Here is a 16,485-nt window from a genome sequence, read left to right as displayed (position 1 = left end):
AAACAAAGACTTGGAAAACAGGACAGCAGGCACAAGCTCTGACTAACAATGAGCTCGGGACCTGGTCTCACTGTGTCTCCTCCTCTGCTCCCAAGACTGTCACCCTGGCCTTGTCTGCTCCCAAGACTGCCACCCTGGCCTTGTCTGCTCCCAAGACTGCCACCCTGGCCTTGTCTGCTCCCAAGACTGCCACCCTGGCCTTGTCTGCTCCCAAGACTGCCACCCTGGCCTTGTCTGCTCCCAAGACTGTTACCCTGGCCTTGTCTGCTCCCAAGACTGCCACCCTGGCCTTGTCCACACCACTGCCTCTTGCGTCTTCTTGCACTGAGTCAATGATGCCTGTGTGTTGATGGATGTCCTAGTTTGCAGTCTGCCGCTGTGTGATAACCAGCAGGACCAGAGCAACCCAAGGAGGGAAGCTTCAGCTCGCAGGTGATAGTGCATTGTAGAGAAAGTCGGGGCAGGACCTCAGACAAAAACCTTGGGAAGGCTGTTTGCTGGCTCATGGTCAACAGCCTTCTTATACATCTCAGGCCTGCCTGCCAACATGATGCTGCTCACAATGAGTCAAGCCCTCACCCATCAATCATTAGTCAAGGCAATCTCTCATAGGTAAAGTACCACACTGTAGCTCAGGCTGTCCTGTAACTCAAAATGCAGCCCAGGCTGCCCTCCAACTCACAGAAATCTCCTGCCTCAATGTCCCAAGAGCTGGAATTATAGATGTGAGCCAAGATTCCCAGCCTTGAGTCATTTTTCTGTGTTACACATCTGTTTTTCTTCTGCTCGTTCTTAAAATAAGCAAAATAAAATTAACAATTCAAGAAACTTGTATAGTAAGAGCATTCAGCGTGAAGTCAACACTCTTATCAGATTAATTCATAGTATAGTTATTTATTTATTTATTTATTTATTTATTTATTTATTTATTTATTGGTGATTGAACCCAGGGCCTTGCATATACTGGGTGAGTGCTCTACCCCCGAGTCCTCTGGAAATTGAAGTCAGTCATTTCTCATAATTGAACCTTTATCCTTATGGTTCCCACTTTCCCCCTCCCAGCTCTGGAAACCACAATTCCATCCTTTGCTTCCATGAAAGTAGATACCCCTGTGTGCTCTTTAGAGAACATAGGTCCCCTTTTAAGCATGCCAGGCTGATCCTCCCAAAGGGTGCTCTGCAGAGGAATTCTCACCAGCCTAAGACCCCTTGTCGGGTACAGAAGGTTGGAGATCGTTCAGAGCAAGGGCAGCTCCAGGACCTAAACAGCACGGATTTCTGCCATTTCTTCCCCACAGAAAGCCCTAAAGGGCGTCTTAAGACAAAGATGTGGGTCTTGACCTCGGGTAAGATAGAGAAATCTGTTATTTGAAAGGTTCCCAGAATCCTATGCGAGCTCTGGGCCAATCTTCTTACCTTTACTGAATCCTCCCCAGATGATTCCAAGACTCACTCTCCAAACTGCTAAATCCCACATTTGCCTTGTTTACTCTGCTCCCCCCCCAACACCCCCACATGTTTTTTAAAATGTCCATTTGCTACGTGAGCTGGAAGGCAGAGGCCACTGTGTGTGTTAATACCTGAAGCCATGGCTGGGCTCCAAGAAGGAAATGATTTCCCACAGGCTCAGCCAGCTGGGGGAGCTGAACCTTGGGCACTCAGCTCATGGGCTCAGGAGAGCTTTGGTCCAGGACGAAGTCAGTGTTTCCAAGTCAACGCCCAGGGCTCAGTGGTGGGCAGAAGAGTCATTGATTTTTTTTTTCCTGCAATAATAAGTCAAATGCGTTTGTTCAGGCCCTTTCAGCAGCAGAGCTTCATCTGATTATATTTTTGTTTTGGTTTTGGTTTTTCTGTTTGTTCTGAGAGGAAAAAAACCCAGACAGACTAAAGCAAAGCCCTCGGTGTTTGTTCAGTGGCTCCTGGGGTCGAGTCATCCCCACTCTTCAGTCAGATGCATTGATTTTTCAACACATATTTAATGAGTGCCTACTGTGTGTTGCTGTGGGCAATGAGGTCTGTGGGAGAAGTCCAAGGCTTGATGATGTCTAAGAGTGCAGCCTGGTTTCTGAAATCCAAAGTCCTCCCTGGGGGGGAGGGGGGAGGGGGGATAGCCTCTGAGTCATCACCTGAGTCCTACATTAGCAAACCAGTGCTGACCACAGGACTGAAAGGAAATGGACCAAACCTTCAGCCATGCATGCTTGCTTTCTGTCCCCTTGCTTCTTCCTAATTCCTGCCTGATTCCCCGTGATCAAGTCCTTCCCAGCCCTTCCTAGCCCTGCAACATGGTGCTAAATGCTATGTGCTTGCTGGCCCGGTTCATCAGCTCACAACCATAGCAGGTAAAAACTGCACTGTCTCTTGCGTTGCTTGTCATCTTGGGGAGGTGTGGGAAGTGCCTACTCACCTCTGAGAGGGCACAGACAGACCAGAGAGATTGCCTTCCCCAGTCCCGTGTAGTGAATGAGAGGCTTATTGGAGTTATTTGGAGGAGTAACTATAGCATGGTGACTCAAAGCAACATTACAAAGTGATGAAAAAAACAACACATAAGCTGTATCACCAACTTCCCCACCTCTTATATACTCTAGTCTTCAAAGATCACATGCAGTCAAGGGAGAATTGCAAACACGCCTTTGGAGGTAAGGCAGTCAGAATCTCAGATGGCCCCTCTCTACAAGGGAGTAGGAGGGTCTCGTATGGGCAATCACAGACTCTAATTTTGTAGTCAATGCCCATGTGTTGTCTAGACAACAGAGTACCATGGAGAACGAAGAGACTGTTTATCTAGGCTTCGAGGCTAGGTAGATGACATCAAGAGTTAGCACTTCCACCTACACCACGATGTCAGCAATAGGATTAATTGAGCCCCTAAATGAGATTTCATCTCAAGGCCCCATCCTGTCCATTAAATGTCAAATATTCCTATATCACAGAGATTGGTTGGGAAACAGTGCATTTACATGTCAAAAAACAGGCCTCGGAATAATCAGGATCACTAAACCACACTTAAGAGATCACATCTCAGAATGAACTCCCTGTCTCATCAGCACCCAGCCTAGAGTTGTGACAGATGTATATTCTGGATCTCTCTCCTGACATACTGACCCCGAGCCTCCAGGGTCTGAAGCAGGAGGCGGGTTTTAGCTCTGTGTCCAGAGGGTAGAGATTCAGCTCAAGTTCACGTTGAACATGTTTCATCAGAATTAAATTCCCTAATGCCAGGCATTCAGGAACATAACATAGAATTTTTAACCTTCCCTTTGGGATCTGGGCAGACCCACATGAAGCAAAGCTTTAAGGGACTCTGCCTGTGAACAGGGGTCCCCCTCCCTCTACCCCTAATCTCCCCACCCTGGACTTGGGCAGCACTGGAGTCTGGACCTATCACCAAGTATTGAACTAATGAAAGGCTGAAGAACTGAAACATTTCCATCCATCAGAAGTCATTTAGAATCTTGGGGTTTGAGGGAACCCAGGGAGCATGTTTCCAAGATACTCTTTTAACTCTTTTAGCTTCATGGAAAGTACTTCAAGACTTACTTTGCTAACTGTCACTGTGCCAACAAACCTATTACCCTAGAGGTAGCCCTACTTCTGACTCTGTAAGCACAGCTCATGCTATAGTTTGAGAGACTTTGATAAGAGCACTCTAAGTATGAAGGCTCTACTAGAGAGATGGTTGTCAAGAAAATTTCCCAACATGGAAGTCCCTACTCCAGTGGGATGGTGACAGAAGCAGGGCACTTGCTGACACCAGAGTCACTGTCTGACTATTGAAGATGTCATCAAAGTTAATCAGCAAACCAAGGAGTCTGCCTGGACAACTATAGGCTCCCTATTTCCATGGATTAATTTAAGAAAAAATGAAAAGAATAGATTGATGGGGAATGTACTGTGTATGTTTATCGTACTGATTGTTAAATAAAATGCTGTTTGGCCAATGAAACAGCAAGTCAGACGGGACTAGGAGCCAAAGAGGATTCTGGGAAATGTAGTAGAGAAGTGGTGTTCCAGGCAGGAAGTGATATAGCAAGGAGACTCATATTTAAGAAAGGAGAAAGAGGAAGTGTCCCTTTCCCCTTCGCTTCCTCCAGGGGCAGGATGTGAGCCACCGGCAAGAGAGGGGCCAGTGAAAGGCATCCTCTATAAGGTAAGTCTTATAAAATATATAGATTTATGATAGTTAAGACTGAGCTAACAGATGAGAATCCTAGTCATTGGCCAAGCAGCTTTGAACCTAATACAATCTCTCTGTGCATTAATTTGGCCCTAACTCGGGCGGGCGGCTGGCATAAAGCGCACACGTGGTGATGGGGCTCAGCGGCTTTGGCAGAAAGATTTATCGTAAGAATAGATAGTTCTTGTTCTCTTTGTGGTAACCTAAGAACTCCACATTTCAAGAGATACTTGATACCTGCAGGTCCCAGACATGTTTGAGAAGTGACCCCAAATTACTCTGCAATAGATCCGGTGCTGTGTTCATCAGGGATCCCCAGGTGCTAGATACACATGAAAGTTGGGCAAGGGGGAAAGAAAGCAAAGTCCAGATATATACACCTTTCTGTTCCACAGGTGATTTCTTTCCCTCTTATTTTCAAGCAAATTTATTTTTTCAAGAAGAATACATTCTTATTAGAGGAAATTTCACCAAAGTGGAAATGCAAGACATAAAGAAACTCCCATCAACCCAAGAGAAGTCCTATTAACAAGCGTGTGTTTGGCCCTTGCAGTCTCATTCCTCTGAGGTTTAGAAAACACTTGGGGTATGTGGCTCAGTGTTTATCTGACACACAAACCTCCCTGGGTTCCATCTCTAGTACCACATAAGACAGACAGGGTGCCCCAAACCAGTAATCCAGCACTCAGGAGGTGAGACAGGAGGATCAGGAGTTCAAGGCCAGCCTCAGCTACATAGCAAGCTTGAGGCCACAACCTGGAGTGCATTGACAAGTATTCCAATATTCAAATGAGGCCAGCCTTGAAGGCAAGAGCCACATTTGTCTTTACTGATCTCAGTGACTCTGGAACCCAGCACTGGGCTGCCCATAAATGTGGCTGATGAAAACAATAACGGACGATATGGCGTTGGGTGGGGTCATTGGTGCCTACACTCGCAGACACTGCGGTTCCGTTGGGCTAACTAACAATGGAAGCCATCATCGTGGCAATCATTTATGTCATCCTTCCTTAGAGGTGCTTGCAGACAGCCCCTGACAGTCCCCTGGCTACTGGTGTCACCTGTGTGAGCTTCTTCTCTGGGCAGTTGGGCCTGAAGACATAGAACAGCCTGGATGTACAGTGGTGATGGCCCCAAGCAGCCCCTCTGCAATGGGACACAGTTGGTAGACAGTGTCCCAGATCCCTCGTTTTTCTGAGTGACAACGGTAAGGTTGGCTCTGTGCAGCCCTTCCGACCATCTTCAAAGGCCTGTCCCATTACCCTCAGCATAGCTCGTCAACATAGCCCTCTGTTCAGCTCCCCTCTCCCCTGCTTCTCATGTCTCCCACTCCCTGTGTTTCCTGGAGTATTTTGCCGCCCAGAGAAACTGTCTGCTGCAGATCCTCCTCCCAGCCTCTGCTTCTAGAGGGACCCCAGCCAGATCGTTCCCCCTGGACAGTCTCAGAGACAGAATTAAACCAGATAAAGTCTTTAGAGACCCAGGGTACATATTGAGTGGCAAGTAACTTCCAGGCACTCCTTGATTTGACTCTTGGAATCTGAACTCTGAACCGAACACTTAGGAAGAGGGAAAAGAAGCCACAGCGCTGACCTGCTTGGTCAGCTCCACAGGATCCTCAAGCAGCTTGGTTTGAGTTTTGCTCTTTTGTTGTTCTCTCCTCTGTTGTTTGCTTTGCTTGCTTTTCTTCTGTGCTCCTGGACAGCAGCCAGTGCTACGGGAATTTTTTTCCCTTTTGTCTCTACAAATGGAAAGGGAGCAGGGATTGAACATGGCAGAGAAAGAAACTGGGAGGATGAGCAAGCGAGAGATCCTTCGGAATGCTCCAGCCCTAGGCCCCGGTAACAATCAGAGCTTGGGACTTTCAGGAAGATGAAAAGGGCAGACTGCGGTGGAAACAGGTTTTTTGTCATTATGAGACCCTGCGATGTGCTACAAAGCAAAAGCTGCATTGAGGGGACTGTCATGGTGACCTAGAAAGCTCATTTCTCAAGGGAGTCCCAGGAATGATGCTTCCTCGTGGCTCCACTGGTGAGGTGGTGGATGCCCATAGCAGAAGGCTGACTCCTGAAAGCAAAAGACAGACATACACTCACCGTGCTCAAGGTCACCTGGACTTCCCTGAAAGCCTGAGCTTGGCCCAGTGACAGGCACTTAACACCCCCACTTCATGGAAAGAACCCCAATCAATCCAGTTTCTGTTGTCTGCCACCTCCCCTGCAGCACGTCCCTGGCTCTCTCTTTTCAGAATTGCTTTTTGGTCACGCTACCTTTTCCCTTGAAAATGGGGCAAGCTTCTGGGCTTTTGGCTTTGGGCATTCCTGTTTCATCAGCCCATGAGTTCATCATGGACTCCAAAGAACAGAGTATTCATCCAGGTGGTATTCCAAAATAGTGGGGAATATTAACATGTTATTATGACCTTGGGTTGAATTCTTTAAGCTCCCCTGGCCTCTGTGTCTGCCTCAAAGATGGGAGTCTGTAGACACCGGAGATTCCAGGGAAGGAGTAAATGAAACATACAGTGTGTAAGTGCTTCTCATAGCCTGCAGCTAGCCCCTTCTGTATTGAGGCCTCTTTGGTCAGAGCTAGCCCAACTGCCCGTGTGAAACGGCCTTCACAGCTCATGTGTTTAACACTGGATCTCCAGCTGGTGGCGCTGTTTAGGAAGATAAAGCCTTGGAGGAGTAAGTGAGTCACTGGGAGACAGGATTTGACCTTTGAAAACTCAGTCCATTTCCTGTCCACTCTCAGTTTCATGGTCCATCAAGGCATGAGTACATGAGGGGCTCCAGCTGTTCACCCCTGTCTTCCTTTGTGGACTGTATCCACTTGAACTGTAAGCCCAAATAAATCCTCGCTTAAGCCCCTTCTTGTCAGCTATGTTGGGGACAGGAACAAGAAGAGTACTTGATTCAGAGGGTGAACTAAGGGCCCAGCATCAGCAGTGGATGCCAGCTGCTCTGGAACTCTCAAGTTTCCTGATCAACCTTCGGGTGACCTTGAAGGAAGAGTTGTTTCCCCTGCCTCTAGCTGAGTGTTCCCACCACAGGGAAAACATGCCCGCCCTGTGTCCCCCAGGGTGGGCTGTGAAGGTTAATGAGTTGGAATTTGTGAAGTGCTTTGAGATCGTGGATGAAAGCCCTACAAAGTCAAAAGCATTCGGATGATTATTAAATTGCCTTGCCTGAGGTCAGACAGCACAGGACGGGGGAGCCGGAAGGGGAGGACACTGTCTTTTTCTTCCATTCCCCTGCCAGAATAACTAAGACAGTAACCTGTGCTTGTTAAGATGGGCTGTCCCTCTGTGTGCGATGTCCTCGGGCCTCACGTCCTGTCTCCTTTATTCACAGAACTCTGGCTAGCACCACTCTCCATGCCTCACCAACTCTGATCACCAGAATGCCAAACAGCCCCCTCCCGTCTTGGGGGAGACTTTGGGTTCACAGGACTGAACTCAAGCAAGCTGGTGAGGGCAGACTCTCAGCTTGACCTTCACACTCTGCTTGGAAAGAAGGGCAGCCATTATAAGCCAACCAGACACCAAGTGAAGGAGCAGCTCAGCTCTGGCTGAATTTGGGGGGCTGAGTTCCTCCTCCTGTGGGTCTTTCCTGTCCCCCATTTTCTAGCAGTTGCAGTATTTGCTTTGCAAACATCTCTTCGGCTCTCTTGTTTCTTCCGTCCCCCACTTCGGCTGTTGCATAGATAGCTCATTGCAATTCAGACACCTGTCACTTTGGAATGTCAGTGTGGCTGTTGCCAAGCTGATTAGTCAAGATGAAGAAAAAAAAACTACAGCACCATATAAATAAAAAATTACAGACTGTCACATTGTTTCAAACAAGCCCACCTTGCCTTACTAGACCTCAGCAAAGTGGCCTCCCTTCTGTTCCCAGCTAAAGGGAACAGTACTTATAATGTCTTGTTTTTAGTGATTAAGTGGTTAATGGTTTAATGAACTAAAAAAAAAATCCTCATTTGTTGCTTCCCTTGGACTCGGGGAGGAAAAAAACCTCAAAGAGCTGATTTTCTGTGTACCTCAGTCCAATATTGCTACCTGCTGGGATACGAACACAGTCTCTAAATAAATTGCTAGTGGCCTTAGGCGGGTGGAAGAGCCTTTCTTTGATCCTGCTGGAGCGGATGAAGTCAAATGTTCAATCAATCAATCACATTCATAACTTGCAGCTACTATCGGGTTGACAACAGCCTATTATTTATTTTTAAAATCATATATTTCATTATTGTAAAACACACAGGCTCTCACGAGGGGGGAAAGACTAAATTATTGATAAGCCATATAGATGGCGGAGTTTGTTGTTTCTGACACGCTTGTCACTAACTATTGTCAGGAGGAATTTACTAAGGTGCAGAGTCAAGAAAGTTGGCCAGGAATGCATGTTGTGCTGGAGCAGAAATGGGAAGAGGAAATGCTAATGGCCCCTCTCCCTCTCTCTCTCTCTCTTATTGAATTCTTGTAGGCAAAAGGCAGCTGAAGGCGGAACAGGTTTCTATTGTAAAGTGAGACTTGAAAAGGCCCCCATTTGATTGCTACGGCGAGGGAGATTTGGTTCTCAAAATAGCCAGGCGTTTGGGAAACGAATTTTTGCTGGTGTCTGTACATTCCTGGAAATAACAATTGCGACTCTCCAGAACTCCCTCATGGAGCTGGGCCAGACATATTTATTCAATAGTGTGCACTGGGGTGGGGGAGTGTGCAGCCACAGCAGCTGAAGAATCGGGCTCAGAGGCCAGATATGGGCTCCCTGGCTTTGGAGGGTGGGGAACGAAGGGAAGGATCTTCCGTTGCCCTCTGTCATGATCCCTGAACTATTGGACATGGGTAATGGGGCCCCTTCCCTATGGACACCTAATTGTGTGTGTGTGTGTGTGTGTGTGTGTGTGTGTGTGTGTGTCTGTCTGTCTGTCTGTCTGTCTATGTGTGTCTGTCTGTTCTCTCTTCCACTGTGTGGGTTGTAGGAATTGAACTGGGGTCCTTAGGCTTGTTGGCAAGGGCCTTTACCAGTTGAGCCATCTCACCAGCCAAGCCAATACATCCTTGTGAAGGGCCTTGGAGAAAGAAGGACATTTAGAAAAATGTTGACCACACCCCTCCCCCACGTAGTAGAGCCCAAACTCGGGGACTCCTGCACACTCTGCGGGCCGGGCCATCTACCACTGAGTTTAAGCCTCGGCTCCCACGTACGCACTCCTTTTTATAGTTCTGTTTCCTGTTTCTGGGTCACTGGATGCTGAGGCCCTGACAAGCTAAGGTCGAAGCTGCACAGACAGTCCCTGCTCCCACCTGAATAGCGTGGATTGAACTAGAGAGTCTCCCAGATTGTTACCCAGCATCCATCTACACCCTGAAGAAAAAGTTGTTCCAGAGCTATGCTAAAATTAAGAGCCCCCTGGAACGAGGGAAGAGAGGCTTTATTGTAGCAGTCTTGCAATGAACTTTTAACAGTGGCCGCACCCCCTTGGGCGTGGCCTCGGGCAGCCGGAAGGGGACAGAGGGGAGCTTGAGGCCTGGATTTCCTTTGTGTGGTCCATTCTGGTGGGTCAGCCCATCTGGTAGGAAGAACAGAGAAATGCTCCAGCGGTTCTTTGTATCTTTCTGTGTAATTGTTCCCCAATAAACACCCATTTATCATTTATCTTGGGTCTAGTGAAATAATTACACCCCCTCCTTGACTTTATTAAAGGACTTGAGTCTTCATTCACACAGACCAACCTCGTTAGGACAAGTTTGACAACACTTGAACAAAACATCCGGGCAACTAAGATTTCCAATACTATTTACCTCTCCCCAGCCCAATGCCCCCTAGAACTTAATACATGAAAGTGAAATCAAAGCTTCTTTGGGGGTCTGGGTGAGGTTCCATATGTACACCCAACTCACTCTCTAAGCACAGTGTGGTCTCCTGGTTGCAGGGACTAAGGGTTACAGGTGATGGGGAATGTACTTCTGTGTATGTTCATCTTATTGATTGTTGAATAAAATGCTGTTTGGCCAATGAGGCAGCAAGTTAGACAGGACTAGGAGTCAAAGAGGATTCTGGGAAATGTAGTAAAGAAGTGGTGATCCAGGCAGGAAGTGACATAGCGAGGAGACTCATATTTAAGGAAGGACAAGCAGGAAGTGTCCCTTTTCCCCTCCGCTCTTCCTCCAGATTTGTCATGTGAGCCACCGGCTAGGTAGGACACCAATGGAAGGTATCCGATAAGGTAAGTCTTATAAAATATATAGATTTATGATAATTGAGACTGAGCTAACAGATGAGAATCCTAGTCATTGGCCAAGCAGTATTTATACCTAATATAATTCTCTGTGCATTAATTGGGGCCCTAACTCAGCAGGCAGTACTCAGGTGGCTGGCAGAGACCACCCACGTGGCTCGGACGGCTCTTGGTGGAAAGATTTATCATAACATACAGGTGTGCCCTGGAAGCCAAGATATCTCAAGGCCAAGATGGCCTTTGGAATCCATCTGCTCAATTCTCTGCTTTCGATTCCATAGGTGAGAAAAGCAAAGGCAGAGGAATTTGAATCACAGCCAGTTAGGGACAGATTCTGGGTGGGAGTGATGTAGGGATGCAGACTCCCAGCCTCCAACCTTTCCCCTCAGGTAAAGCAGGGAGCAAGCATTATCATGGTTGAAATCAGAGGGGAGCTGCCCTGCTTGCTCTGCCTTCCCTTGATGCCAGCTCCTAGGGTGAGATTCGGGTGTGCCCGTCCTCTGCGGGAATTTAGGACCCAGTCAGTGTCAGTTTAGAATTTCTTATCCTTGGTGTGTTATCTGGGCTACGTTCAGCAAGAAGCTTCCCTGGTCAGCTTGGCAAGAATCCCTGTTGCCTTCAAAGACCCTTCTAGCTCACTTTCTATCCATCATTTCCTGTTCACCTTGTCCCCGAAACCTTCCTCTCAGCTTTTCATCCCAGTTGCTGCTTTTTAAAAGGCTCTTTGTTACAAACTGAGATTCCCATCTATCTATCTATCTATCTATCTATCTATCTATCTATCTATCTATCCATCCATCTATCCATCCATCTATCCATCCATCTATCTATCTATCTCTATCCATCATCTGTCTATCATCTATCTGTTATCTATCTATCATCTATCCATCATCTATCATCTATCTACCCATCATATATCATCTATCATTTGTCTATCCATCATCTATCTATCATCTATCTGTTATCTATAATCTATCATCTATCCATCTATTTCAACTTTTGAAAACCACTGTCCCATAGTTACAGTTCTCTCTAATAACCTATGCAGACTTCAAGTCAACTGCCAGCTCCCAGATCTTATATAAAATCCTATTCTGTGACATGTTCTTTTAATTTATTTTTCAAACATTTTACAGTCTAGGTTGTAATATATGGGAACATATGGAAAAGGAGTCGACCCAAACTATCAGTGAAGCAGAAGAAAGCATTCCTTATTACCTAATGACACAGTAGAACTAACTCTTCAGCAGGACAAAGGGATCTGGCCTCTTGGCTTAGGTGTGGTGGTATCCCTGCCATTTTTCTGTTAAATGGGGATGTTGACTCCCTTGCCCTCCAACCAGCAGAAGGCATGACTGCAAGAATTTATGTCCATTCCATGAGTGAGGGACGGAGACAACAGAAGCATAAGATGCACATAGGTGTGGTCATATCTGGTTGTGGGGTTTACTGTAGACAAAACAGCCTGCTGCACCCTAGAGATACATTGTTAATTACCTCCAGAGGCTGACCTCTGTAAACAGGTATGCTGTGTTTCTTCAGGAAAGAGTAGAAGAAAGGGATGGGCTTGGACTTGTTACTCACTGGCTGGTTTGTTTGCTGCGGTTTCAAGGAATGCCTTCAAGAGAGGGAAGACACAACCTCCTCAAGTAGCGTAGGCAAAAAGCACTGTCCCTTCAGCTTTCTCCTCCTCTTCTGTTTTCAGGAATGCAAGGTGCATTTACCCGATAACAGCACACTGGCAACTGCTCTTTGGTAATGTCCATAAACATTGATTGCGGTCATTTTCTGTGTGTGGTTCTCTTTTGTTGCTTGTTTGCTGCTCACATCTGTGAGAGTTGTCTCCTCAGGGATGCCTGAAGGACCTGCAAGGGATGCATGGGGTTGGAGACAGACAGATGGGTTCCCCACCCCCGCCCCAGCAGGAGAAAACTCTATTAAGTATGACTTTATTAATAGCTCTGTCCCAGCCCTGGCTCCCTGAGGAGCCGTCTGTGATTGGTCAGTTGGACAGTTCTAATGGACACTAATTATACCTAGAAGCCATGGATAGGGGGCCTGCCTGATGAGGCCTTTGGTGGTTCGGATTTGGGTAAGCATAAAGAGTGAAAATGACTTCAGCTTTCCAAAGGGACAAAGGCATTTCTTCTGGAAAACATGAGCAGTTTAGGTAAATAGTTAAAAATGGGATTAAGAAATAAAACAAAAATGTCCCAGCCTTTTCCTGGTTGGAGAAGATTGAAATTACCATGTGGGCCACTGTGGTGTCAGAAAACACTATCCTCATCTCTTCATGGAGGGTGCTGGGAATTCTTGGACTTGACAGTGACTACCAAAGTGTGGTTCTTTAGATCCCAAATGAATACACTGAACCAAGAATTGGGCCATGTGCAAAAGCTCTAGGTCTTCTGCCTCCAGTGACCCATCTACAGCTGTGACCCCTCTATGGCCGTGACCTCTCTACAGTCCTGACTCCCTAAAGCTATGACCCCTCTATACCAGTGACCCCTCTACACCTGTGACCCCTTTATGCCAGACTATGAAGTTAGTTGTTAACTGAAAACTCCTCCATTAAGCATTTGTCAGACTAGCTTCTCCACATGAGCTGCGGAAGGAAGCTTCTAGAATGAAAGTGCTAAGAAGAATTGTTGTTTGCACAGACGAGCTGACCCCAGTGCCTGGCATATTTCCTCCCTATAGAATGACCTAACTTCCTGGTGTCTTAGGAGCAACCAGAGAAGCAGATGGAATGTCATTGCTGAGTGGCTGAATGCTCTACCCTTTGACATACCTGGCTATACTGAGCAGGACGCCCACCCACACCCAACTCTGGTGCAGAATGCGTTTCCACATACACAAGGGGGTTCAGGTCCAAGAGGCAAAAGGTTTAGGTTAGACAAGTTCATTTGGTTCAATGAGTCCAGATCCCAAGTTCAGGGCTCTTGTAGCCCCGTGTAGTCTGACCCCGCCACTTCAAAGGCCTTGTTCACTACTCTCCCACCCTGTGGCCCTCCATTGCCTTTCAGGCTGATCAAGCTCCTTCCCTGAGACTGTCCTGCCTCCTCGCTGTCTTGGCACTCTGCCAGTTATCTCACGGCTCCTCATAACCTTCCTTCAGATCCTTCTCCAAAACACAGCCTTCACAAGCACCCCCACCCAAACCATGTGAACTCCTTTACACCCAGTGGTCTAAAATGCCAATAGAAGAGTCTCTGTGTGAAAGAAGACAAGATCAGTCAGTTTCAGCCATGGGTCCACCCAGCGGATGCACCCGAGGCCTCTTAGCATGCTGTTGTCCCATGGTATTGACCTTGCTGAATGCTCGTGGTTGAGTCCCAGTGGAGACGGCTGCAGTGACCAGTCCACAGAAGATGCACAAAGCACAGGTTTGTTCAAGGGATGTCTAGACAGTTTAGGTAGATCTCTTCTCAGGCTGCTTCCTGGGGCAGCTGCTGAGAACTGGGGTGTAACTCAGATAAGCGCTCGCCAGGAAAGCGTTAAGCCTGGATCATCAACACTGCAAGACAACAGGTGCACACCTGTAGTTGCAGCTCTCCAGAGGACAGAGCAGGAAGATGACACGTTTGAAGTCGTTCTTGCCTACACTGCAAGTTCCAGGCCAGCTCTGGCTGCACAACACCCTGGTTCAGAACAACAACAACAAAAGGAGATGTGAGTGGCACAGCCATTGGCCTTCAGGAGCCGGCTAAATGGAACCTTTTGAGCCTCCATGTCTACATTGCTCTCGATCTGATCTGTTTTAGCCAAAATTTGATGTTTTGGGCAAACATCAACCATTGCTCTAGATTCTCCTTGCCTGGTGTCTTAGTTACTTTTCTTTTGCTGTGAGAAAACACCATGACCAAGGCAACTTATAGGAGAGTTTATTTGAGTTTACAGTTCCAGAAGTTTAAACGCCCGTCATGGCGGGGAGGCGTGGCAGCTGAAGCAGGAAGCTGAGATCTCAGATCCTCAGCAGCAAGCATGAAGGGTATGTATGCGTGTGGAGGGGTGGGGACTGGAAAGAAAGGCAAGTCTCAAAGCCTCCCAAGACAAATGTCCCCCAGCAAGGCTGCATCACCAAAAACTCCCTACACAGCACCAACTGAGAGTCAACTGTTCAAATGCCTACAGAGCCATTCTCACTCAAACCACCACACCTAGGTTATCAGAGGAAATGAAATGTGGGGCTCGGTGGGAGACATGGACTAGAGAAGGCAGCTTCAGCTCCTGCCACTCCCTCAGCCACTGAGTTTCACCAACCCAGGCTGTCCCTTTCTGTCCTCCTGTGTGGGGTTATATGGCCTTGCACTTTTGATATCAGACTTGGCTAGGCTACTTGCTCTACCTTGTAATGGGGACAGAGATGTGCCAGTTTTGAGTCTACATTGACAGAAACGTTGGTTTTAGTTTCTATCTGTCCCTCTGAAGGTTCTGACACTCACCATGAGATGAGCTGAAGAGCGAGTGACCCAAAGGACATCTAAGCCGAATCCACAACTTGAAGCACAGCTACCCAGGCAACCCCCGGGTTCATGAGTAAGAAAAGCATCACTTGTTGTCAAGCTTATGATCTCATTGGTTACCTGGCATTATCGGAGCAATAGCTGACCAACACATTTCAGTCACTCCAGTGCCCTGACTTTCCAGGAAAATAAGTAGCAGTAACTCAGAGGTACAAGAGAGAGACAAAGGGAGGTACAGCGGACAGTCTGTGGGAGATGCATTGACACTGGAGTTGTCATTAATACAATGGATTGGCTTTACTTGTCTTTTGTCCTATATTTCAAAAACAAGTCCATAAATTATTGATTACTTTGGTGAACTAGGACACTCTCTAATTAATGTTGGAGGTTTTCCTGGATGAATCAGGGCGGTGAAGGATTCCCTAGAGTAAAAGCTCCTTTCATTGACTTATTTAATCATTGTCCTGTTTGCACAACAAGGCTTTGGGGTGTCCTTGCCATGAAACAGCAGGGTGCCATTCCGGGAAGGAGAGGGTGGGATGGAGTAGATGACCTCTCAGGAAAGTTGACCCAGGCTGTTATTCCTTTTAGGAGTTTAGAAGGTGCTCTTGGGCGCCTGCAAGCAGAAGCAGCATGGAGCTGGCTCCTAGAGCAGATTCCAGCATCCCACCAGCTTCCTCCAGAGTGTGCGCACTATAGCCAAACCTCCTGCTCCCTGAGCCCCTGGAGCGAGGACCCTAGTATTGATGGAGAGCCCACTGAAGGCCAGCTGTTCTATACACTTAACACTGTGAGCTACACCTCACAACTGCCCCACAGAAAAATCCAATTACAAACTCCATTTTACTCATGGGAGGTCTGATGCCAGCCCAGTCAAGATGCAGTGTGATGGGTGTGGACCCTGACAATATGCCCTTGTATTCCAGAAGCTTTCTCCTGAATTACTTTTTAAGTTATTACCTTTTAACTAATTGGCTGATTAATTAATAGGGCATGCATGTGTGGAAGTCATAGGACAATTGTAGGAGACAGTTCTTTCCCTCTGCCATGTGGGTCCAGGGGATGAAATTTAGGTCTCTAGCCTTGGCTGCAGGAGCCTTTACTACAAGACTGTGTACTTTGTAGACTCCTCTAAGTTCTTGCCCAGGAGGTTGCACTCCAGCTCCTGGATCCCAGCTAAGCATGTAAAGCAGACGTGGACCTTGTTCATCCATTTTCCCCAGGGTCAGTGTCTAGATTTAGCAAGCATCAGAGAAGAGTGACTCTTGACCCTTCCCAGTGACACCACTAAACTGCTCTTGAGGTCAGGGGGCCATCAACTTACCTGGAGGGTGCTGTGTGAAGTGTGTGTGTGACATTACACTGTCCCTTTGTACAGGAAGGATACCACTAGGGGCATTGGTCTTGGTATAATCAGTGACACCCCATGGAAATTCTTACAGGAGTTCATTTATTCCAATATCCAGCCAAGTGGATGGAAAAGTACCTTATAGATACAGCAAACTGCATGACTTGGTTGTCCCTGCTTCTCACTGCCTATGGGGAGCTTATGGGCTCAGGGGAGGACATCATAGTCCACGCATGTGAGCCAATCTGCCT

The 16,485-nt window shown here is 47.3% G+C and overlaps 1 long non-coding RNA gene across 1 annotated transcript; it reads left to right on the top strand.

Moving 5' to 3' along the window:
- Positions 1-2,165: 2,165 nt before the first annotated feature.
- LOC107977433 lies at positions 2,166-8,284 on the top strand. Its single transcript, XR_003483631.2, has 3 exons — positions 2,166-2,342; positions 5,195-5,387; positions 7,534-8,284. It is a non-coding gene; the product is annotated as an uncharacterized LOC107977433 (long non-coding RNA).
- The last annotated feature ends 8,201 nt before the right edge of the window (positions 8,285-16,485 follow it).

The sequence above is a fragment of the Cricetulus griseus genome, chromosome 3 (assembly GCF_003668045.3).
Source record: "Cricetulus griseus strain 17A/GY chromosome 3, alternate assembly CriGri-PICRH-1.0, whole genome shotgun sequence".
NCBI classification, from domain to species: domain Eukaryota; kingdom Metazoa; phylum Chordata; class Mammalia; order Rodentia; family Cricetidae; genus Cricetulus; species Cricetulus griseus.
Note: the sequence above shows the minus strand (reverse complement) of the source record. Positions and strands in the feature narration are given on the sequence as shown.